The sequence below is a fragment of the Phyllobates terribilis genome, unplaced genomic scaffold (assembly GCF_046119375.1).
Source record: "Phyllobates terribilis strain yellow unplaced genomic scaffold, ASM4611937v1 Scaffold_4__5_contigs__length_816908805, whole genome shotgun sequence".
Taxonomy (NCBI): domain Eukaryota; kingdom Metazoa; phylum Chordata; class Amphibia; order Anura; family Dendrobatidae; genus Phyllobates; species Phyllobates terribilis.
In genome coordinates this window covers 433,087,866-433,098,225 of record NW_027362764.1, presented here as the reverse complement: position 1 = coordinate 433,098,225, position 10,360 = coordinate 433,087,866, and the positions used below count along the sequence as shown (strand labels likewise).

Sequence of the window (10,360 nt, the reverse complement as noted above, 5' to 3'; positions counted from 1 at the left end):
TTTGATTTGTTTGTTACATCAAAGTTTGATCAGCCTGTAGTGTGTTGTTCCACTTTAATTTTGGGGGTGACTCCAAATCCAGGCATCCATTGGTTAATAAATTTAATTTCCATTGATGATTTTTCAGTGATTTTGTTGTCAGCACATTTAAATTTGTACACATCAAAATATTCAATGATAATATTTCATTCATTCAGATCTAGGATGTGTTCTTTGAGTGTTCCCTTTATTTTTTGAGCAGTATATATAAACCATATATATATATATATATATAAAACTATACTTTGGTATATTTCTAGAGGAATGTGAAAAAAAAGCAAATTGGCCATAGTTTTTTAAGTTTTCTTTTAAAACCATTTGCTATGCAGTTTAAATAATAAGTTGATTTTATTCTATGGGCTGTCTTAATAGCTATGGTGCTCTACACCGCGTGCAGAATGTTAAAATAATGGGTCAGCTTCAAATCATTGCCTTTAAGAAGACTTGTTTTTCAGTTAGATAATCCTTATTTAGCAATACTTTTGTTTGTTCTGTTTTCTTGTAGTGTTCTCATGACCTTTATAAGAATTGGCTCATTGGTTTATAATTATCATACTTGTCCTATGTCTGTACACAAAATAAAGTCCCAATATATCACCACCAGGAAACTCCCTAAGTTCACCATGACCTGAACTGTATTCAGTACTATCAGTGAGAAAGGATGTTGGGAGTATCATACATCACGAATATCCTGCAGATGTATTGACAAGCACCTGTTATTTAATTATTCTGCGCCAAAGATAACATATTACTTACATCATCTCATACGCATGTATCAAAGCACAACCCACGTTGATTGGGGTATATAATTATATTACATCTTAAAATAAACAGAATCATTCTCTTGAGACAGTCTGTAGTGAGTGTCTTATTTGAAGCGTCATTCCTATAGGAAATCTATATAGGTAATCTCTTTTGTCTACCTGAGAAGAAGTGAGATCCCCTCCCGTCTTTAACAGCTGGAGGCCCCAGCGAGATCTATTTTTTTCCTTTTAATTTCATCTGAGACTGAACAACTGCTTTACCCCTATCCCGAACAGAAACAAACCCCGGCCGGGTAAGTGAGTGGCCTTAACACTCTGAGCAAATTTCTCTCCGGGAAAGGTGGGGTCGATCTAGGTCAGTCTCCGGGGATCTTGAACGGGAAACCCTCAGGTAGCAATTTTATTATTATTATTATTAATTTTTTTAATATATATTATTACTAACAATTTCACATAACTGGAAAATTACTAATTCAAATACTATATCATATATCTGTATTTTTGCATGCATTAACTATTTCATATAATATATACATAGTACTTCTACATCCCCAATCATTGCTGCTTCCAACTTAACTAACGTTCATACTAAGTGTAACTGTGTTAAGTTCATGCTTATTATAGCAAAAATGTACGAGATATAAGTGATTAGATGACGTGTGCTGAATGCGTGTGTAGTACTCTGCTTAGCAAATACAACAATGGAGCTGTCACGCATTTTAGGAAGCTGCGAGATTAGTGTGGAATCTGAAGGTTAGGGGGCTACGGGAGGAAGATAATACATTCCTTACGTTAGTATATGTGAATATTAACAGTCATTGTTTTGTTGAACCTTATACCATTTATGAATATTGTGATATTGATTCAGCTAGAGCAATAAATAGAATCCAGGATTCACAGGATATAAAGTTATTTTGCCCAGTTGCCCTAGAAAATTTTAATAGGAATTGAAGTACGAGAAGTGCTGTGGTGGAGAATGAGGAGGTGTTAATGACTGAAGTGGTGATTAAGAGAAATGAATAATTGATAGGCTGCAAAAGTATACATGACTTGTGAAAAGTGTTTGTGCTCGGTTACAGTAGTGAGAAAGCGAAAGCCTCATGGTAGGGATACTGCTTCGTTTCTGGAAAGGATACATTTGTACCCTGTAAGTGCACACCAGTATAGGAGAAGTAACGGTACATACCGAGTTTTCCCTGCCATATTGTTCCACATCCACACACTATAGGTAAAGAGTGGCAGTATATTATAGAAAACAGATGGTATATGCCTGTGTGACAGGATATTATTACTCATAATAATTATCTTGCCAATATTGGCACGGACTCAGGAATAGACGTAGGATATTCTTCAAGTGAGGACTCTGACCCAGATGTATGAAGAATATATAGCGATTGCTTTTGGAACGGTTTTTGTTTATAATAGTCTACATTTATTTGTTTAGACAAACTTGTCTCAGCATCAGAGCAGAGCAAAGAGTTGCAGTTCAGCTTAAGTCCCTCGAATCAGGGGTAACTGGCTAACGTACTTGACCAGTTGACCCAGCTGATTGAATCAGGGGTAACCAGCTAACGTATCTGACTGGTTGACCCAGCTGATTATATAGCAGGATACTGAAGATAGGGATCGCAACCCTTGACAAATCCTGTTATGGGTGCTCGAATCTCCAGATCAAGGAACAAGGATCCGAGGTGCACCATGTGTGATCTGGTGAGAATGGAGCATGGCAGGGCAGCTGTAAAAGATGCAACAAAGATATTGAAAAAGAGCTGGTATGCCAGCCAAGGGATGCCTAGATGCTGAGAGATGGAAACGGTTTAGTCAGGAACATTCACAATGGATTGATAAGCATGATTACGGAGCACAGGTTGCAGCCTGGTTGAGAACTAGTGAGAGACATCATCCCCTTTTAATTCCCGATGATGATGAAACTGATCAGGTAGTGATCAGAAGCAGATCTCATGTCATACAACCCCCGACACCTAGTCGGGAACAAGGTCCAATCCAGGCTGCGCCCTCCGCTCAGTCAGAGAATAGATTAGAGCCAAGTGATAGGTCAGAGTCAAGTGTAAGTGTTGAGAAAGAAAAATCACTGTCCGAGGTTTCTACCTCCCCAACAACCATACATAGTGCCAGCACTATCAATTTTCTCCCCCGCATAGTACTGCATCTACTACAGATAGTGACAGATCCCTTCACCTGCATATGACACCATCCCCACCATGACTCCACGAGAAAAAATAATTTTAAAACTAAAAGTAGGCAAGGACGGGACTTGGGGGGGTTGAGGATAAAGAGAGAGAAAGGGAAAATCTAGCTATCAGCTCAGTTGCCAGTGAGGAGGACGGTGGAGAGGAGAACGCAGGCACACACATGCAGCCCACAGACCCTCCCCGCACTCAGCAGCTAAGAGGAACAATAGCACTACGCTCTAAAACATGGATCTGCCCAGGATGTCAGGATAGTAATACAATATTTCAGTGTGAAAACTGTAATCTTGACAAAAGAAAACCAGAGACGGCTGCATTCCCAGTCATTACACAAACAACCAGGGGTACACAGGGGGATGAAGGACAACAGGTAAAACGGATACCACCACTTGGTATAAACCATGGTCTAGGTCAGAACAATTGTCCATGGCAAATAGTTTTCCAGACATGTATAAGAATCCGATAGGATATTATAAGACGGTGAAAGGGGTAGCTGAGAACTATGATGCCACTTGGAGTGATCTGGTACCGCTCTGTAGTCTCAATGGTGGAGTACCACTTGTGGAAAAGGTTAAACAGGTCCACGTAGGAGACGGAATAGAAGCGCTACCGGGTGACACTAAGACCCTAGAATCGAGGAAACCGTTTATCCTCCGGTTAAATGCAGTCACTAAAATAATGGCAGAAAGCCTTATCTCAGGGATGCCAGAGATATTCCAAGAACCTGAGGAAACGGTTGATAAATTCCATGCTAGGTGCGTAGCTGTGTTTAAAGATCATGATTATAATTTGAATAATCCAAGGGAATTGGGGTTTCTGAGAAATATGTTTATCACTGGTCTCAGAGAAGACCTCAGGGCAGAGGTGTTTAAGCTGCACCCAGAATGCTTATATGCCCCTTGGAGCAGTAAATATCCACATTCAGAGGATTAGAACAGGCCATAAATAAGAGAAAAAGAAAGATAAGGTCACCCCAATTATGGTAAATATACACCCAGATGCCTTTCAGGACACTATTAAGGACACAGTAAAGTCAGTTACCCGAATTACTTTAGGCGGAAAAGTAGACGGGAAAAAAAAAAATAAATAAATGGACCCAGAGGATTGTAAACAAAGGGTTTCTGTTTTGGGTACGGTGAGAAGGGTCACATCTAAAGGAAACTGAACCTGTAAATGTTAAAGATAGCACATGCTATTGACTTATGTACCCATCTTCTTGTCTCAGATAAATATCCTAGAAATTTAATAGGTGCAGACATTCTTAATGTAGTGAATGCAATGATTAAATTTGGAAAGAAAGGTGTTACCATTGCAGGTCCATTATCTGAAACAACAATATCAACAATGATGTCAATAATTCAACTTGAAAAGGAGGTGGATACAGGTCTCGATGACAACATACAGGAGATACCTGGTAACGTACCAACCGTACTATGGGTACAAGATAAAACGGATGTTGGACTGTTAAAAATAACCCCAGTGACAATTAGGTTGAAGCCTCGTGTTGCACCGGTACGTATGAGACAATATCCCCTGAGCAAGGAGCAAACAGAAGCAATTGCACTACAGGTGAATAAATACCTAGAAAAAGGTATAATCAAGGAATGTATGGTCCATGATTTGAGAGAGATTAATAAATTAATGGTTGTAGACACGCCCATAGTACCAAATCCACATACCCTATTAAATCAAATTCCATCTAATGCAAAATTTTTCAGTGATTGACCTCAGTAATGCTTTCTTCTCAGTGCCAATAGATGATGAGAGCCAGCTGCTGTTTGCCTTCATCCATGGAGGAAAGCAGTATTGCTGGACCCGGTTGCCTCAGGGGGGGGAGCAACTTCTCCCTCCATGTTCTCAGAGGCAATGGCAGGAGTACTTCTCTCTTGGCATCCTGAGAATCAAGACATTCAGCTACTTCAGTATGTGGATGATCTACTGTTGTGTACCCCAAGTAAGGATGTATGTTTAAAAGAGACATTATCTTTACTAATCTTCTTGTACCACGAAGGTTACAAGGTATCCAAGGAAAAACTGTAAATTGCAAAGGAAAGAGTAGTGTTCTTAGGACATTGTATCTCCTTCCCACTCAAACATATCACTCCAGAATGGAAAAAAAAAACAACAACAATCAGTCAGGCTGTAGAACCAACAACTTCCAGCGCATTAAGAACGTTCCTGGGGCTGGTCAGCTACTGTAGAGAGTGGATTCCTTCTGCATCTGCCATGATGCAGCCCCTATTTCACATGCTCTCTGCATGCAATAAGGGTCAGCTTTATTTGCTGACCCTAAAAGAAAAACAGGGGTTTCAAATTCTCAAGGACGCCATTCTCTCAGCACCAGCACTAAAAATCCCCAACTACGGCCTACCATTTTTCCTTTTCTGTCATAAATCAGGGGGGCATGCTAAAAGTGTGCTCACCCAAAAATATGGAGGTAGACATCGTCCTCTAGGATACTACTCTGCTCAGCTCAATGTTGTTGTAAAGGGAGCACCCTCATGCATCAGAGCGGTAGCCGCCTGTGCAATGTTGAAAGAAAAGGTGGCTAATATAGTGCTAGACAATGCACTAGAAATTCAAGATCCCCATTCAGTACAGGAACTTCTGCTCCAAGCCAGGACAAAACACCTGTCCATGAGCAGATTGACCAAGTACGAGGTGGCAATATTGACTCTCCCAAATGTCACTATCAGAAGGTGTACAACTCTTAACCCTGCCACACTAATACCTGAACCAATTGATGATGAAACATTACACCTTGAGCATAACTGCTTTGAGTTAATGGACGCAGAAACTAAACCACTAGCCAATGTACAAGAAACACCAATTTCCGAGGTGGATCTAGAGCTATATGTAGATGGCTCCCGATACTACCTAGATGGGAAGCCCCATACAGGCTATGCCATAGTCAGTCAAAATGAAGTATTAAAGGATGAGGCACTGTCCCCTAGAATGTCTGCCCAGGAAGCTGAGTTAAAAGCACTCGCTGAAGCATGTATAATTGCAGAAAACAGAATTGAGAATGTTTTTACAGACAGTCGCTACGCATTTGGCATTTGCCATGATTATGGTCCCATATGGAAAAGCAGAAAGTTTATTGGTTCTTCTGGTAAACCCATAAAGAATGCAGAAGCAGTAGCACAACTCCACAGAGCGTTGGAGTTCACACCAAAGAGTGCACAAAAGAGGCTGAGGGAAACAGGAGGGCGGATGCAGCTGCAAAAGCTGCAGCCCTGTTGCCCCTCCCAGTAGAAACATTCACTGTGCAAGTGTCTGGGAGTGTGGACCTGGATCTCTTGCAGAGCCTACAGGATCAGGCCTCTGCACCAGAAAAGGAAGAATAGACTAAACGCTCAGCTAAACAGGGAAAGGATGGACTGTGGAGAGCAGATGGCAAATACTGTCTGCCAAGATCCCTGTACTCTATGATGTGCACTCTTTCTCATGGACCAACCCATCAGTCCAAGGATGCAATGGTAAGTCAGGTAAAGATCTATTGGGTAGCACCAGAATTCCACTATGCTGCTGTTAAATTCATACAGGGATGCATAATCTGTGCATGTCACAATGTGGGAAAAACGGTGAAAGTGCCACCAAAGTGCACTGTGAGACCATTATACCCGTTTCAGCGACTTCAGATAGATTTCATTCAGCTCCCGAAGGTAGGCATTTATGAGTATGTGCTTGTCTGTATCGACTTATTCTCATCATGGCCAGAGGCCTGTGATATAGAACAAGCACAGCGGATCAAGGAAGGTGTGCGGAAGGCAAATGCCTTAGAAAATTTACCACTATCCGAGTGGCTCGCTTGCATGAATCCTTTAAACTTATTTAGGGATGTTTGAGGGTGAATAAGTGGTGTCATACATTTCTTGATCCAGGCTGTGTTTATAATAGTGGTGGTTGCAATAATCATGAAACTTTTTGTGATGATGATAAAGAAAATTCTTGCTTCTAATTGTAAATGTTTTCCAGGTAAATCCCAACATAAAATTGATACAGACACTGAAGTGAAACAAACCCAAGTCCTTACTACAATAATAACCACAGTACAGCGAGAATGCATCTTCTGCAACAAGATTACTGCAGCAGACTTATCGTATTGTATGTTCTGCGCAAAACCATTGGTCTGAAAAGCAAATCCTACCAGCAGAGGATGGAACCTGATAGATGCTGAACTCTCAGCTACTATTTACTCAAAGATACCGAACATATAACTTGTAGTTGTATATACACAGCAGTCTATTATATTAAAGTAGACATATACCTGACAATCCCTCTATACATATAGCAACTATACTCAGAAAATGGTAGGGAAAGTAAGGGACAGTGGGTCTGATAACAAATTAATTTGAACGGATGCGCAGCAGGACTGGCATCCCACTACATACGGAGGGTAAGCCCCGTGATGTCGTGAAGTAGGGTTAATTTGCAGGCCTAGAATTTAGGTAGGGACATGAGGGACAGACAGTATGACAAGATGATAAAAAGAGGGGAATTGTTAAAATAATGGGTCAGCTTCAAATCATTGCCTTTAAGAAGACTTGTTTTTCAGTTAGATAATCCTTATTTAGCAATACTTTTGTTTGTTCTGTTTTCTTGTAGTGTTCTCATGACCTTTATAAGAATTGGCTCATTGGTTTATAATTATCATACTTGTCCTATGTCTGTACACAAAATAAAGTCCCAATATATCACCACCAGGAAACTCCCTAAGTTCACCATGACCTGAACTGTATTCAGTACTATCAGTGAGAAAGGATGTTGGGAGTATCATACATCACGAATATCCTGCAGATGTATTGACAAGCACCTGTTATTTAATTATTCTGCGCCAAAGATAACATATTACTTACATCATCTCATACGCATGTATCAAAGCACAACCCACGTTGATTGGGGTATATAATTATATTACATCTTAAAATAAACAGAATCATTCTCTTGAGACAGTCTGTAGTGAGTGTCTTATTTGAAGCGTCATTCCTATAGGAAATCTATATAGGTAATTTCTTTTGTCTACCTGAGAAGAAGTGAGATCCCCTCCCGTCTTTAACAAGAATTATTAGGCAAATGCGTATTTTTATCACTTTGATACTTTTTATACATGTTGTCCTACTCCAAGCTGCATAGGCTTGAGAGCCATCTACCAATTAAGTAAATCTGGTGATGTGCATCTCTGTAATGAGGAGGGGTGTTGACTAATGACATCAACATCCTATATAAGGAGTGCTTAATAATTAGGCAACTTCCTTTCCTTTGGCAAAATGGGTCCGAATAGAGGTTTGACGGGCTCTGAAAAGTCCAAAATTGTGAGATGTCTTGCAGAGGGAAGCAGCAGTCTTGAAATTTCTAAACTTTTGAAGCGTGATCACTAGTGTTGAGCCATCCTCGTAGTGTTCGAGTTCGGTTCGGTTCATCAAACACCCGTATGTTCCCTGAACTGTTCGTCGAACACTTTCGAACACTGTTAAAACCAATGGCAGGCAAACAAGAACACATAGAAACACATAGAAAACACATAGAAAACACTTCAAAGGTGTCCAAAAGCTGACAAACTGCTCAGAAGACACAACTAACACATGGAAAAGTGACAAGTACATATAGTCATGCGAAAAGAAAAGAGGTGGAGGAGTAAAAGGAGGGGGAGACACAGATATAGGCATGTCATGCCCTTCTAAAACTAAAATAGTGCGAAGCCAACACGGCCAGTCCGTTCCTGCCTGTGCGACCTCCGTGTCGCAGGGTTTGTGCCAGAGCCGCGGTGGACCCTGACATCCAGCCCCCCTCTCCCAATACTGGTGCCTGTCCGCTGGTGGGTCGAGCGAGCCCCCCTGCGGTGGAGGCAGGTCTAATCTTTTTAATTTAAATTGTCTCTGTAATTTGAATGAGTACACTTTAAATCCTTTTACAAGGATCTATTGGAGGGCAAGTCTCATGCCAATGTAGCACCCTGAGGATTCGGCTGCTACAGGGGTATTGCACCTCAACCCAGAGGTGTGATATTCCACTCCCGGGTAAGGATGGAGTGTGGAACTGAGCTCGGTAGGCTGCATGCACTACATACATCCCATTTCCGAGGAACAGGCCGACGGTACTCCCACTTAAAAATGTGCAGGTACGACCGAGTCTGTTCCTGGCTGGAGTGGGAGGGGGGTGGTACATCCCAAGTAGTGTAGGGGCAGATAGGGGGAGCAGCCTGGGTAAAGATAGGAGCTCATTGGGTGCTGGTCACCTGAGCTCACACATAGAGGGTGTATATAAGGTGGGCACCAACTAAGAACAGGGTCAGTCAGTCTTTGCAGAGCAGTCAGTCTGTCAGAGTAAGAAGCAGAGGAGCAGAGCAGCCCCAGAGAGAGAGAGAGGAGAAAGCAAGAGAGACCCAGAGGGGGAAACAGAAGAGAGGACTCTGAGACCCCAAATCCAATCCACGGGTGAAGAGTCGGCATCAGGGTACCGGAACCCAAGCTGGTGGGGGCAAAAACACACCCCAGCCAGAGACCGGAGGCCGTGGGCAGCGTCTGCCACGGCCACCCACCACATCCACCCCGAAGGCATACCACGTGGAGGGTCAGGGAACCCAAGGCCAAGGGTCTCCCAACAGAAGGCCCGAGGGAGCTGGACCTGGGTGGATCACTAGTGGGGACGGCCAGAGAAAGGACAGAAGGAGAGCTCAGGGTCACGCTCCGGACTCGCTTGGAGGTTGGCTGGATCCAGGACCTGGTGGATGCAGCACGGCTCGGGAGGTCACTTGAAGCTGGAGTGACCGGAACATCAGCAGTGAGTAAATACCCTTAACTGCATAACCCGACTCTGTCTTCCTTTAACATCTATGCTGCACCACCACAACCCCCATCCTCTGCACCTGACCCCCTGAGGCTATACCCCACCCGTTGGGGGTTATACCATCAAAAGCTGCACCTACACCATCAGCCTCAGCGGACCCTGCTGCAGCGGCGGCCATAGTGACCGCAATACAACGGGTGGCGTAGTCGACATTAAGAACTTATTAACATCTGTAGGACTGCCACATACAACTGAGTTTGACACCCTGGGCACGGACCGGGTCACAGCCACTCGGAAGACTACAACTCCCATCTGATCCGGCTCCGGATATTCCCCCTAAAGAATATGGCCCAGGGGGCGCGTCACCAGCAGCCGCAGTAATTTCAGCTCCAGTAGCGTCCACTCGAGCTGCTGCAGTTAAAAAGCTTTTATAAGGATCGAGCTTGGCGATCCACCGCAAGGTGTCCAACCGCCAGTCCCAGCCCCTGTGCCTTGGGGTGCCTCCCCGATGCTCTTCACTGAGTGTCCCGGGGGCCCGAACCATTTCCTTTGAAAAAA

At 42.9% G+C, this 10,360-nt stretch overlaps 1 long non-coding RNA gene across 1 annotated transcript; it reads left to right on the top strand.

Annotated features, from left to right (window-relative positions):
* The first annotated feature begins 496 nt into the window (after positions 1-496).
* Positions 497-7,964, top strand: LOC141265483 (uncharacterized). The gene is made up of 2 exons (XR_012320103.1): positions 497-944; positions 4,329-7,964. It is a non-coding gene; the product is annotated as an uncharacterized lncRNA (long non-coding RNA).
* Positions 7,965-10,360: the final 2,396 nt, after the last annotated feature.